At 45.1% G+C, this 15,629-nt stretch overlaps 1 protein-coding gene across 2 annotated transcripts in view; it reads right to left on the bottom strand.

The window, feature by feature from the left end:
• Window positions 1-15,629, bottom strand: part of GRM3 (glutamate metabotropic receptor 3) — a 1,313,590-nt gene that overhangs the window by 191,776 nt on the left and 1,106,185 nt on the right. The gene's annotated exons all lie outside the window — the stretch shown is intronic.

Here is a 15,629-nt window from a genome sequence, read left to right as displayed (position 1 = left end):
AAATCCTTCAGCAGGGACTGGACCATATAGTTGTAATAGGTCGTTGCTCTGACCGCAAAGTTGGAACCTGCGTCAGAACGCTTCACTGCCCCTTCCACCCGCTCATCGACAACGTCAGAAGGAAAGGCATCATCTGACAGAACCAAGCCCTGTTTGGAAAAACCAGCCATTAAATTGTCCACCTTGACCGACTGAGGGAATTCAGCAGAAAACCCGTCCAATGGATAGCGCTTACACAAAAAGCGAGGGAAAACAAACTTATCCACATTATTCCACTCATCATGGATCAGGCTGACTCAGAGACCCACGAGGCACTTTGGCAGGAGAGCCAGCCACCTCCCAAGCCCGTAAAGCAGCAGCAACAGCCTCATTGATAATGAGGCGCAGGGCATCCAAACTAGGAGCAGTGGAGCTAGATGCACCCTGGTCCATGGCAGCGCAAGAACAGAGCAACAGACAAGAACAGGCTCTGAAAACAACCCAGCAGAGGTCGAGGACCAACTGAAAAAGGACCCGTTTAAAAAGAAAACAAAGTCCTGGGGCACCCAACCTCTCGCGTAATCAGGAAGTGGGCGGAAGCATAAAAATTAGCCCGGCCGTAGGAAAACCCCAAGGGAGGCCGGAAAACCAGAAGGACGCTCCACGCCGCAGGCTACCACCAGAGGACCTACGACCGCTAAAGCAGGGCGCGACGGGACCAGCTGAGGAGAAGCGGCCACTAGAGCAGGCTTCGTAGTGAAAATCCAAGTAAGTGCGCACCATAAACACAGCATACGAAGAACCGCGCCGCCGAAGCATACAAACAGGCACAAGTGACCGCTAGAGCGGGCTGCGTAAACCCAAAGGCAGAATAAATAAAAGACATTGTTGATACACAAATGAGCACAATTTAAAAATGCAGAAATTGGTACAGCAGGCCGACCAAAAAAATCCAAAAATAAGTTAATGAAGCAACACTTACCCGACCAACCGCCCTGCTAGGCAAAGAGTAACTGACGAAGTCTGAAAAAAAACTAACAGGATGTTGTGTGACGAGCTCCCCCCTATATTTTCACCTGATAGGTGGCACCATATTGGGGGAAGTGCTAAAAACCCTGCTTGGTATATGGTTTCTGGGGAGCAGACAAGCTGCTCACTGTTAAGGAATGGGACAGGAAGATGGACGAGGAGATAATGCTTTGCTTGACTTCCAACTGTAGCTGTTGTGATTGAGTTTTTTTTGTTTGGTCTGAAGGAGCTGAGGTTAGACTTGCAGTGAGCATTAAGTTCCCGTACGTAGTGTGGACCGAGCTCCAAAAGTGATTTCAAAATGGATGCGTGTAATTTGGCATGTGTTCTCTGTCCTGCTGGTGGCTAGTGCTGTTCTTTACGGAGTGGGGTTCTATCAGTCGAATCTTTGGATTGTAACCGAATATACCTATCTGCTTATGTTTACACACTCTCTGCAGTATGCTAACATCTTTGTTGGGTGCTCGCTCGTAGGCTATGTTACAGTAGTCCAGCCAAAATTAAACGAGTGGTCCAAGTAAGCCAATGTGGTGTCTAAGTTGAAGGGCAGGCAGGCAGGAACCGTCGCATCACAGGGTGGTTGTTGAGCCACTCTCCATGATTTGTTAGTGCAAGAACAGAGGATGGTGCACCCCTAATACTAGAGACCATTTGAAATATAAACTCCTTGCTGAAGTGTCTTAAGTTACTGGGTATTTACATCTGCATGCCATTTAGGGAGACATAGTTGTCTTCTGCCCGAAGTATGTGCGTTTTGAACAAGTTAATGATTTTTGCCGATCTGTAGACTTCTCTGGGGGATATGGAGCTAGATGTAATCTTCAGAAATGCGGATATTCAATTGACGTTGTGATGTAACTTTATAATGAGGCCTATTTATGAAGGTGAATTAGGTCATATGGCAAGTCTGCAACCAAGTTTACCATTTCAATCCTGCCAGAAATGTACAAAGGTATTCCTGGCACGAGTAAAACCATTTATGAAGATGGGGATCGCCAACATGATTACAGAGAACTTCACACTCTGCAAGGGGTGAGAAGAGGGCATTCCAGGGGGTGGTTTGCCTTGGATGTGTAAAAAAATTAACACACATGGATGTCTCAAGCTCCCATTACTCCCCTTTTTACTCAGGGCAATGTCATAAATAGCATAGGTCCACCAGAACCCTCTTGCAGGGTGGGAAGGGGAAGGGATCTTGTCTAGATTAGGTGGGGGTAGCGGAGAAGGAGGTATCTATTGGCAACAAGAGGAACAGGATCCAGCAGGAAAAGTGAACTGTCCTTTTCCAGGAGTACACCGGAAAACATGTTACCCCAACTTGCTGGCGGGGAAGCGCTGGATGTTGGAATAGATTAATTTTCTATTCCAACTCCAGTGTGTGCAACAGTAGGGAAGGTGTTGGACTTAAATCCAACACCTTCTACCCACTGCTACACACCTTTTTCGTTGCAACGGTTGCGGTGTAAAGGCTGTTTCCAGGGCAGGGTACATCAAGGAGTGAAGGAGAGTTTTGGTAGAAAAGAGAGGTGATTTTAAAAAGAGGTAAACTTGTTGAGTGCTAAGATAAGGAGAGCAGTGTAGTGAGAGTGGAGACATAAATAGAGGGGCAAAACGAGAAGTTTGGAAACACAGGTCAAGAAAGGAGAATAGCGAGGAAGATAAAGTAAAGCAACAAGTGAGTTAGACACAGTAGAGTGAGATTGATACAGGCGTGGAGAGAGATAGTGATGAAGAGAGAGGTATACATGGAGAGGTGACGTAGAGAGGTGCGTAAGAGGGGCAGAGGTGGGGGAGTGAAAGTGAGATAGCCACAGCCGATAGAATGATGTTTAAAGAGAGAGAAAGAGAGCTAGGTTAAAGAGGGTGACTTGAAATAAAGATGGAAGTGCGGATAGAGTGGAGGTAGTAATATATAAAGAAAATGGAGTAGAGGTAGAGCAAGAGAGGTAATGAGAAAGGAGAATGTTAGTAAAAGTGGTAACAGCGGTAGAAAGTCAGAAAGAGAGGAGGCTGGAGATGTGAGGCAGTAAACCGAGATGTTAGGTTTAGAGAGACGAAGGTGGTGCAGACAGACCTGAGGTATAGAAAGTGGTGAGGTAGACGAAGGCTAAGAGAGAGGTAGAGGAAAACAGGATAAAGAGAAATGGAGAAAGAGATGGCGGTAAGGTAAAGAGAGAGACGATGATGAAAGAGGTCCTATAGATGAAGAGATGCATGGAAATGCGATGGAGACAGAGCAGCGGTGTGCAGAGAGGAGTGTGGGCTAGAGAGACAGGTAAGGATGTAGCAGTTCAGAACGAGAGCAGTAGAGAGTTGAGCTTGTGAGAGACAGGTAGGGCACGTAGAGGTGTATTGAGAGAGGTGAGGTGAGATAGAGGATACAGGGACAGTTACATAGACACGTGGATATGGGTAGAAAGAGAAGCAAAACGAGAGATAGCGAGAGGCAAAGAGAGAGAGTTGAGAGAGAAGAGGTGAGCTGAAATAAATGAGAGACACAAGACAGACAGAATATTCTTTCACGTGATTGTCATAAATGGCTGAGAGTGTTAGAATTAAGGTTTGGGCATGTTGTTATTGTACATTAAACTTCCATGACGCGTGCCAAACTGTCAAATTAAAAATAATCCATTGTTCGTGAACATCATTTTTAAAGTGGGACGTTTGACTGGCTCAATCAATTTACCAGTGGGACCCATAGAAAGTGCCGTCCCCGAATAATTGGCCACTTTGCAAAAGCATTAAAATGGCCTGAACAATTCGAGGCATCATATGTGGAACTTTCATAAAGCCATGGGAATAAAGCAAATAGAGCCAGAGCAAATGGCTGTTGTTAACAGATGGCACACATTAGGCATTATAATTAAAGATATTGACAGATGAAAAAGCAAAATTAGCAATTGAATAAGCTACACTAAGACAAAACATTCCAACACTGGCCAAAATAAGTAATGAAAAGATAAATGCATCACTTTTAGCGAAAAACATTAGGTATGTTTATTTCTGTATTTATCTTATTGTTCTGCTGTTCAAACATCCTGCCTTTTGGCTGACTCTGAGTACTTTGAGGCATTAAGAGCCTAGAACAAAACAAGAGAAGGACAGAATATATGAAATGTGAACAATTATCTTTAAGAGAGTCAGAGGATTCGAAAGTTGTCGAAAGCTGCAGCATGTATTATGCCACCCCTGGGAAGCCTTCCAAAATGACACCACAGGTCTGCTGCTGCAGCCTGGGTAAGCTGGTGCATGCACCCCTTACTGAGATATAGGTTCACTATATCTCTCCATATCACTGCACATGTAAACCCATCAGTCACCCCTATGGCAGGCCATAACAATCCTGAAGGCAGAGTGCTGGGTTTCATGTGAGAGGATGCCCATGAATGAGCAGTGCCCCTCTGCAGCTTTCGGAACCTTTATTCCAGGGTTGTTTGTGATGCAGCCAGGCCATATATTCTTAAGTGCATTATAACCAAACTGTAAATGCTAACTTTGGAATGGCTGCATGGAAACATGTCGTGTTTGGTATCAAACACCTTGGAAGCATACCCCTACACCAGTAACCGGTGTGGGAGTATGATCCCACCTTTCTATAGGGAGAGACATGACAGCACCGGTATACCCGGTACCACCTACCAGAGACCTGGCATCACAAAATGGATGCTGCCAGCCCCAGACACGAGTCTGCCCTCCTGCTGCTGGACGAAACTATGGCAGGGGAGGCCTGGACAATAGGTTTCCTGTCACAGGTATGTGTCACCACCTCCCAGACAGGCTTCAGTGTATTGGGGCTGGGTGGGTGCACTCCAAGAGTGCTTTGAAGTCTGCACTGGAAGCACATTTGGTGTCCCTGTGCATAGTCCAGCTCAAACCGGTTGCATGGGCTACCAGCCCCTGCTCTGGTGCAAAACTGGACAAAGGAAATGGGTATAGCCACTCCTCTTTCCTGACCCTTCCATAGGTGGGTCCCTAGAGTTTGTCCCACCCCTTCTTTGGGGATAAGATAGGAACCCCTGGCTACAGGACTTTAGATTACACCTGGACAAAACTCTGATACATAATCCTGGAAATTCAACGATCTACAAGGCACTAGATGACTGAAGAATCTCCCTTGGAGTACAGGAGTTACTCCCCTGCAAGGCAGGCACCTAAGATGCATCTGACCAGTTTGCCTCTCCGAAGCTGCCGCCTGACTCCGAAGAATTTGAAACACAAGAGGTGGGTTCCCAGACTTCCCAAAGGCCGACCTAAGCTCCCAGCAAAGCTGAAAACAATAGACCTTGTGGGGACCGTGGAACTGGAACCCCTGCACACCGTGCACATTTGCAAGTGCATATGCTTGTCGTCAATCCTTGAGGCTGTGCTTTGGGATACTTGTAGTCCACATCCCGAGCAGTGTCTCCACTGAATATTACAGGCCTACACTCACTGAGTGTTCCGTGGGCTGGTATTGTGTGATTCCTCTTGAGGTCCCTTTGCGATCCCTGGTCCGTCGACTGGTGGGTCCCTTTGAAGGCAACTCTAACTTTAATTGGGCTTACCTGATTGCTCCAGATGTGCTGTGACTCTCCATTGCTTGGGGAGTCCCCAGGACCTTGCTGGTCTGCACCGAAGCATCTTTTCTCTTTCTTCATGGGTTGCTGTTGCCAAGGTTTGTTTGGTTCAAACCGAGCACCGACATCTCAGCACTCGACATCCTTTGTGGGACAGCTCGAATCCAGCTCCTGGTTGTCGTCAACACCTCCTGGTCCTCGTGGCTGCAGAGTCAAACTTCACCTCTTCGCACCTGAAACACCCGACATCGGTGGGCATACGCCTATCGTGCCCCTGGTCACTGGCAAGTGACCCAGACTCTGTCCCCTCTGCTTTTAGGTTCTTCTGATCTTTTATCCAGGCTTGGATCACACTGGACACTTTTCTTCTTCCCAGCAGCAGCACTTTGCAGCAGATCACCATTGAAATCAACAACGATTCCCAACACCATTTAACACCTATGCACCCGGCTTCCCTGGGTGAGGTAACTCGAGTACTCCGGTGCTCCCATGGGTGCTGGCCCTAGAACCCCCTAACTCTAAAGGGGTTTGCTCAAAGTCCTCTCCTAAGTGTCCTTAACTTCTAAAATTCCTACCGCGACTTTCCCATAGAATAGTACGGGGCTCGTGCCTGTGTTCTCACACTGCATGCGTCCCCCGTGGGTCTCTTGTGTCACTGCCTTGGGTGGTTCCTTGGGGTCCCAGCGATTCTACGTGCTCTAGGCACCGTGTCTAGTCAAGTCGTGGTTCTTACACCATTTTCTTAATATATGGTTTGGTCCGCCCCTGGGGTCCATTGTATATTGTGCTATTTACTGTCGTTTTAGAACTGTATTATTGTGTATCTTGGACTCTAATCTCATAAAGAGATTAGTAGTGAGTGTTTAGAAATAAATACATATATTTTATATATACCTTGTGTGGTTCTCCTTTCATTTAGTGATTCAAAAGGTTATAATCTGGTATACCAAGCTGCTTTACACTCCTTCAAGACTTAGCCTGAAGGCTGCTCTCCATAGCTACCACTAGGATAGCTTTCAATAAAGGTTGTCTTTAAACCTATTCATCAATAAGGGTTGTTTGGACTGGTACAAGGTGCTCACTATAACTAGTGGACAGCATATACCAGGCCAACTTCTCACACATACCTCCACCCCTTTGCCCTGTATTTTCTTGCCCGCCTGCCCCCAAAAAAGCCCAATGATGCGTGTCCAGCACTTGTGAAATCTAAGCATTTTTTTTAGCTTTACTTTTAGCCATGCAGTACAACCATCCTTCTGTACAACATAGCTAGAAGACATTGGCACAGCCAATAACTCTGACATAGGCGAGACCTATTGGCTTTGCCAATGCTTTTTAAACTTGACTAGCCCTACAAAATGGTCGTATGCTACATTAGACTGGCACTCTGCACATGTCAGGATGACACAGTGATTGGTGAGAGGGCCTCTATATGATCAGACCTGTAGCAGAAACCACCCCACTGAATGTTTTTTAAAAATAGTACTTGGGAGGAAGTGTGTGAAATATTTTCAAAGTGGTGTGGTTGAAAATGAAAATAAAGGAGTTGATTGCTGGGCGGAATCCTTGTGTTAACAAGCAATGCAAATCGAAGCACATATGCAGTCTAAGGATTTAAGCATTGCTATGAATCATATGAAGGTCTTCTTACATGACTTATCAGTCCACGATCAACATATTCAGATGCAATTGATGTTTTCCTGCTGTCAACTAACGACTGACGCTTAAGCCCCCCCCCAAAAAGAGAAAGCCTGTATCGAAGTGGAATCACCTATCAATACCACTGTTTCAGTAGTGTCAGAGAGAACAGAAATCGATTAACAAATATTTAATTTTCCAGGTGAAACTAAGAGTTACAAGCAAAAAATAGCCACAACAGTTTAACATCTGTCAGGGTGATTATAGAGCACATTGCACAGCATATCGCTGTTTTCGCCAATGTCTTTACCTCACAGAATCGTCGATTCCCTATGCACCAGCAAAGGCCCTGCTCGGTATACTCAGGGGACACAGCTTCTCCTCGTCGGTGAAACTAGCTGCTTGGCACTCAGTAGGCCTTCACAACCTAGGGGATGTTTACTGCAGTGGAACCCTCCTTCCATATGACTCCTAATGGAGGATGATGGCTTGCCGCCTGGCCATTTCCTTTTATACAACTCCCTGATTATTACACTAGGGAACAAATGGTTCGGAATGGAGAAAGTACACCGACACACCTCAGGAAACATGCCTCCTAAGTCTTTACCATAGGGACAAGAAGCAGAGGGTCACCTCCCACTTCCTTGATCAAGGATTGCTGATGATCAAACGACGATGCACTCTTGCAGTCCTTCGCCAGTGCCTGGTGTGGGCCTGCCTCACTGCAGGCTTTTGTGGGTAGTCACCCTTCCCCCAAGCTGGCTCTTCCCACCACCCGATTACTTCAATGCACTGGCTGGGCTCACCGCCTGCCCCTTGGGCCGTCACGTCGATGTGGGGTGGGCTCCCACTCAGCTCGCTCTTCAGTCTGGCCTCAGCAGGCTGGTTGCAGGGGCATGACACTGGCTTCCAGACTCGCCACGTGATCGCTCCTTGTTCATGTGCCTCCACGCACTGGTGGGCATACCAGGTGAGGTGTGGCCTCGCAATCACCTCCTTCATGCCTGGGGCTCTTTCCATGTCCCGCAGGCCATCCGGCACTGCGCCTGCTTGCAGGGGGTGCCCTCAACACAGGCAGCACTCTCCCCCTCAACCACCTCCAAAAAGGCGGCTGTACACGCCGGCAGGTCCCGCTTGTCGACAATGTAATGTTGGGGGCCCTAGGCCCCCATGCAGTATGAGTGACGACACAGACACTGTACTTAGGTGATAGAAGTGGCCCAGGGCTTGTGCGCCCAGACCCTTTTATCGGCAGGGTCACATGTCCAGTGAAGCCTGTGGTGGATGGGTGTGGGGTGGAGTGTAAGCCAGCCCTGTGGGAGTGGTTGGTACATCAGAACAACTAGAACAGTGACCAACAGGACACTACAGATGCCGTATATCCAAACACTGACATGTACTACTGTTGGGTGGACAGCCAAACCGCATGCTGGTCAAACTAACATTTTCACATGGCTGCAAAGGCTAGTTACTACTATGGGACAGGGCGACTGAGAGACACTGGATGGTGTAGCCAACCTTTCTCCAGCCCACACTTGCACTGACCTCTTCGATTACTTTTATGAGTTTGCATTTTCCCACCCTCAGAACTATCTCACTCTTGGATTGTACAATTTGAACTTTGAAATAGTTTAGCACAATAGTTTTCTGCACCTCAGTCAAGAGCACTATGGCAAAAAGCTGTTTTATCTACTTTTCCATAGTGTTGTGGACTTCTAGATCTCGTTCAGAGACAACTTTAGCTGTCTTTGCAGTCTCAAGCCTTACAAAAAAAAATACAAAAATAAAAAGACACAAAAGTGCACACATACAGATTCTTTCGGTCAGCCATCTTCATCCATTCGTCTTTTCCCTTTTATTTTAGCTTGTGCTCACCACAGCATATAGCATGGGGCAATTGATCTGCTTACTTCAGTTATTGGATCTCTTTCATTTTTTTCTTCTATTATATTTTTTTTTCATTTCTATTTTATTTTCAAGTCAGGCATGTTCAAGGTACGATAATCACAATGTTCCACCAAACAGTGGATAGAGAAAGAAGGAAAGGAAAGTAAAAAAAACAACAAAAAGGAGCAACAGACAAAGAATCCATAATCATAAAAATGTGTACATTAAATCGAGGACTAGAGGGATAAATATCAAAAGTAAGAAAGTAGAAAACAAAACAGAGAACCGGAGGGGCAAATAAAATGGAAGACAAGAATCATACATTATTATAGCTTTCAGATAATCCCAGCTGAGGTTAATCCAAATTTTTGGAAACCTTTTAAACAAGGAGGGGCCTCTGGCTTTAGCCAGGGATAGTTCAGATTCGCATATCTGGGCCCACCATTCGACTGCTTTTGGGGAAGTTGCAGAGACCCATGACCTTGCAATACAAGCAGGGTTGGCCAGTTCGCCCCATGCAGCACTGTTTTTGGGGGCGGCGGAGGTGAGCAAGTCATGTCTGTTGACTACCACTGACCGTCTGACCCCCGAGAACAAGTCGTCCGTCGGCCACTAGAAGCCCTCACCCGGAGCAAGTCATTCTTAACTGCTCCGCTCTTACCTGCACTGGGCGGCAATCTTAGGGTCTGCCCATAAGTAAGCCCCTAAGGTAAGTCTTGCTACGCCACTGGCTGGGCACTTCCCTCGATCTCAGGTTTTACTCCCAACATCATCTCTCAGGTAAATAATAGAATTTGACATGCCAGTGCCCATCTGCGTATAAAGTATTGGATTTCTGTGTCTAGGCTGGTGGGTCAATTGCATCTGCCATTTTTGCTTTAATTCCCATTTTTTATTTATTTTTGTGATTGGCATTTTTTTTTTTCCAGCATGAGCATGCAACATTTAGACAGTAGCATTTTGCGGTTTATTTCTTTTGCACTTTTAATGATTGAAGCATATGTATGGAAAAACAATCATTAAACATGACAGGCTTGACACGTCCGGACGCATTGACTTTGGCAAAGTATTATTTTTCATTGTTGGTTAGCTTGTTTGATTGTAAGGACATAAACACTCGCCGAAGGGCCACAGTATAATATTCCAGGCACCTTATAACGTAAATAAATAAATAATACAGTTCAGCCTGATTGCCAGGCACTGAACTGTCATAAAATATAATATACATCACATGCACCTTCACCCTCATCAAGCGTTCCTTGGTGAAGGTGAAGGCGGGTGCACAATAGCAGGGCACATGAAGGAGAATTCGGAATGCTCTGTCATTTATGTACATTTTGATTCATGACTCCTTTGAACAAGGAATAAGCTAGGCCAGGTGAGAGTGCGTTGTCACTAACTGGTCTTTAGCATGAACACTAGACCTACGCAATCACACTTGTGAATGGACATGAAGAAATAGACTTCAAACTAGTGGGAAAGGTCGAAGAGAGTCAAAGAATGAACGTTAGCTTCCGAATGAAGCAATACCCTCTAAATATCACCCTTAAAAGATTAAAATGTGTCGCATAAATGCGTATTGTACCAAAAACGCACAAATGCCGGATTTATTTTCTGTTTTCGATTCACCTTCATTTTGATGTCTGTCGTTATCCTAGCACCGGGGCAATTTTTTTTTAGAAAATATAGCAGTAATGCATATAGCAGTTTTTTTTCTTGAAGAACTGATACCAATATGGCTGCTGCTGAAAGGCTCCTTATTTTTGTGAAGCAATTAATAATGAGTAGAAAGTGGCAAACGTGCTCAGATATCTACTGCAAATCATGTTGAACTCCATCCACCCATTTATGATTTTTGCTCCATCATGTCGTTTAATCTTTTAACAGCAGCTAGGTGGCAGTATACTGCCATCTAACACCTACAATTCCTCACATGCGTAAATTCGTGGCACCTTCAATATTAGAAATGATACTCTAATTTAATAATGTATGCTGTATTGAGTTTGGTGCACAATGCTGCTGCAAACGTGGGAAACAGAAAAGGTGTGAAATTAGGAAAACAAGAAGTCAACACATTTTCAGAAAATAGGATACTGGAGGCATTGGCTCGTGAAGCCTACAGATGAAAATGTTACATTAATGTAATTACGAAATCAAAGGGCTATCGAAAGCGCTTTGGTCCCGTTTTTAAAAATTCTGATTAATGTATAATTTACACGCACATGAACATACTGTGCGATTTAAACACTGCAGGATTTGGAAGGATTTCAGCCTTTTTAATTTCAAATTATTCAATTTGGGAAATGAATGACACAAAAGGCAGTGAGCGTACAAAGTAATTTATACCAGCAATCAAACTGCAGTTACAAAGGAAATTAAAACATGGCTTTAAACAGCCTCGCTCCGCCCTCGGGGATTTCAGCTATTTTGTAAACATAACAAGTGGTCCAGAGCCATAATTAAGAACTGTGCCCTTTACAGCTTTTTTAAGGTAACACTGAGACATCTCAAGACAAAGAGCAAGGAGTGTTATGTGCGTCTTCGCATAACGGTGGCAGCTTGTAGGGAAGTTGTCCCTTGAGAATGACTGAAAAGGGCATTTCTTTCCCAAAGCAGAAACAATGCAACTTCAGCAAAAGAAAAATGTCTGAGAGAAGAACCCGCAAGCTAACATGCCATCCATGCACCAGAAACTTTTCAAATCACCTCGGCTCTGAGAAAACATTTTTAAGTATTTTCCTGCATACATAAAATCGAGATAACTGCCTTAGGTATGCGACGCATAACTTTGAATGACATTTTCTTTTTGTTCAAAGGAAAGATTTTAGATTTTAGATAGTGGCTGGTTGCAAGGAAATGCAGTTGCTGCATTGCGCTACGGTCACTCTCGTCATAAAAAGACTACAAGTAGCCTTGTTGCCGGGATGTGAGGGGGGAACAGAAACCAGGCATTTGACTGAACCGAGGAACATTCTTTCAGCAGAGTTGCTCCTCAGAGCAGTGACGAATGCACCGAATAATATCCGAGCCTTATGACTGTGCAGCCTTTTGGGTGTGTGTGTCTCCATGTGCACAATGGCAAAGGCATGGATCATAATCTGAAGATCATTTCTTTCCTTGAATTTGAATTTGCAATTCACCTTACACTGCGATCCTTTGCTCGTCTTGGGGAAATGGTCACTGTACCATAAATGTGGGATTCTGAGAGAGAAAGCAGTGTCCTGACTCTCTGTGATGGCTACAGCTGTCGTTTTGAACCCTGAGGTGAAAAACTTCTTAAAACGGAAAAATACCAATTCACCGTTTTATGCTGTGTATTCTCCCTGAAATCCTCTTCCTCTGCTCAGGCGATGGAGCAAAATTTCCACTGCTGATCTAAGATATCTTTAGGGATTGTGCAACTGAAGTTTGTAAAAATTCCAGAGCTACACCATGCATCACCCCTAGTTCTCTACACCCTTTCGTTCACAGGTAATCAATGGATATCACAAAAGTGGAGAGAGATGTAGTGAGGTTTTTGCACATGCACCACTAACAGACTTTGAAGATTGTGCTTGCATATCAGGTGAACTGGACAGCCTAACTACAGTTAATTCCTGTAAAGCAGAGTGGAATTTACCAGTGCTCTGTGGCCTCCATTCTACCCCCAGAATTAAGAGTAAGGACAATTTTATTTTATATGTCATTTCTGAATATGCAGATGATAGGCAGTGGAAACTGCGTTAACCTGATGTATCAGAGACAGCCGAGAGTCTAGCTTAAAGCTGAAACTATTAAAAGGATTGATTGCATTGAGAATTGGCCTTTGTCTTGGGGGGTCCTAAGACAATTAAGAGATACTGGGTCGCAAATGTATCAGCAGTTTGTGACAACCTTCCTTTCGGGCAATATCTGACAATAAGAAATATGAGGAACAAGCAGAGTTAGTGACTGTAAGAAAGTCATCCATTTTGCCTGATCACCCTCATTGTTTTAGTAATACTGGTGGTAACTGACTCTGATTGTGCCCTGGGCTCTGCTAACCAGGGCCAGTGCTCTGTGTAAAATGTATATGGTAATTAGGTGTAATTACATTTGGCATGAGAACCTACCAGTAAACCTTTAGTACATGGTAGGGCATGTAGGTTTTGAAGCCCTGTAGATTTAATGCACTTAAGTGTGCACTGCTGTGTTGCATGTTGTCATTTTAAAAGTTAGCTCTGCTTTGCAAGGTGCTTTTAAAATATAACTGTGCCCAAATTCGACTTTGAAATTAAAGGTACTTCCAAAGTCTTAGACTACCTTATTTTTTAATATAGCACCCCAAAGGTTTTCCCTAGATGCCTCAACGGTATTCTGCAATGTTACAATAAGTAGGGACATTATAAACTGCACTCTTAAAGACTGCACCTGCTGCACACTCGGATCCTTGCTTTGAAAAGTGAAGGAGTGGACTCCCTGAAAGCAACAGGTTACATGAGCTCCACCTGCATTATCTCCAGGAAGTAGAAACCAGCTCACCACCTTCAGCTAGACTTTGAAGGATTTGACCAGGTGCATTGCGGGAGATGTAGTCCTAACATCCCAAAGAGCAACTCAAAGTTCCTGGAACCTTGGACACTTTGGAACTCCAATAGGTATTTCTGGAAGAAATTCCAGGAGTTTGGAGGCCTTTGGAGATTTTTGGTAAAAAGCTCCATAAGTGCACAAATCCGTCATCAAGAGTCAAGCTGCGACATGACCTGGATTTCAGGTTCGTCCCACTCAAAGCTCCAGAGCTCAAGTCCTCCAGGATTTCACCAATGCCATGCCCTGAACCAAGCTGCTGTAGTTGACTCAAAACCAGGCCTAACGAGGTGCCTCACTCGACGCTGAAAGAAAAAGCTGCAGAAAAATGACGTTGTCTGAAGTTGAAACCTGACCAGGACCTACCTCTCAGTTTATCTAACTCATGCTCCATCGCGGACAGCCTCAAACTTTTACTTTGTCACGGTCAAGCAAGAACAGATGTCCCAAGTTGGTGCTTATTGTTTTTAGACACTATAAAGTATGTTGATCTTTACAAATTCATATCTCTGGTTTCCTGCATTGAGATTTTGTTGTCTTGGTGTCATTTTAATCATAACATTATTTCCAATTATAATTGGTGTTGGATTTCTATTGTGTGTTCGTGTTAGACCTGGCACCTTGGCGTGAGTCTCCCTTCCACTTTTTATCGCTGTGCCTAAGGTGTTTTGCTGGTGTTAGCTGCTCAGAGCACTGTGCCACTGCCAACCAGTGCCACAGTGCAAGTGCTCCCTATTGAAAATGTATATATTGGTTGGATTCCATGATTGGCTTATTTGGTTTACTGTCAGACACCAGTAGAGTGCACCAGGAGTGCCCATGGCTTGTAAATACAAATGCTGCTGGTGGGCTTGCAGCACTGGTTGTGCCACCCACAGGAGCGGCCTGGTAAAATGTGTCTAAGGTCTGCCATTGCAGAACCTGCGTGCAGTCTGGTACTGTCATGCTGACTGGGCAAGTGCCCCCACTTGCCAGTCCCTAAACCTTCCCTTAACTTCATATTAGTCACCCCAATGGTAGGCCCAAGGGCAGGGTGCATTGTAAGCATAAGGTAGGACAAGCCCTGATGTGTGTGGCATGTCCTAATAGTGAATTACAGCCATTTTAGTTTTTCACTATTGTAAGGCTACCTGTTCTCCATAGGCCAGAATGGGCTGTTAGAATTGTTACATCCTATGATCCTAACAGACCCAGGGAACATGGTAGAAATTCGAGTTTAGTATGCCTGAACTCAGAATAATAAAATACATCTTTTAGTAAAGTTTATGTTAATATTCTGTGTTTGCAAATGCCACTTTTAGAAAGTTGGTATTTGCTTGCCTAACCATTTCAGCCCGCCTCTGCTAAGATGTGTATCTGCCTGTCTGGTTTATGTGAGTGACAGGGCTGGGGAAACCCAGAGGGGCAGGGCTAGGTAGTCTGGTGGTGAATAGAGAGATTGACATCCAGATGGGTGGGAGGAGTGCACCTGGACTCTGAATAGGGCTGTGCTCTGCCACCACAATGCTGGCTCCACCTCCTGTGGAGCAGCTGATGTCTCTGCCCTGCACCCTGAATAGAAAGTCAGAGTCATGTCAACAAAGTGCTCAGGAACTGGTTTGGACTGGGCAAAGGCCCCTCTACCCCGAGGAACAAAGGAATTTGGGGTATAAGTATTGGGACCCTGCTCCCAAGAAATTAGATCCTGCTTGACAAGAAGGACCTCTGCCTGAGGAGAAGGAACTGGGAAAGCTGTAAGGAAGAGTACTGTCCCTGACCTGGGGGATTAGCCTGCAGTGGTTGCCTTGCTGCTGAAGGAGAGGAGAAAGACTACCAAAGACTTTATTTCAACTTGTGCTAAAAAGATCTCCAAGGGCTTGGACTAGAGCTAGTCTCCTGCTGAAGTCTCAGGAACAACAGACTTCACCCCCCAGCTCCCCAGAGGTCTTTGGAAGTGCCTGCTGCTGTTGTTGGGCCTTCTGAGGGACTGCGTGTCGCAAGGAGCTGGAAGGGCAA

Source organism: Triturus cristatus, chromosome 4_1, assembly GCF_964204655.1.
Source record: "Triturus cristatus chromosome 4_1, aTriCri1.1, whole genome shotgun sequence".
Lineage (NCBI taxonomy): Eukaryota > Metazoa > Chordata > Amphibia > Caudata > Salamandridae > Triturus > Triturus cristatus.
The sequence above is the reverse complement of the archived record's forward strand: the minus strand, read 5'-3'. Positions and strand labels throughout refer to the sequence as shown.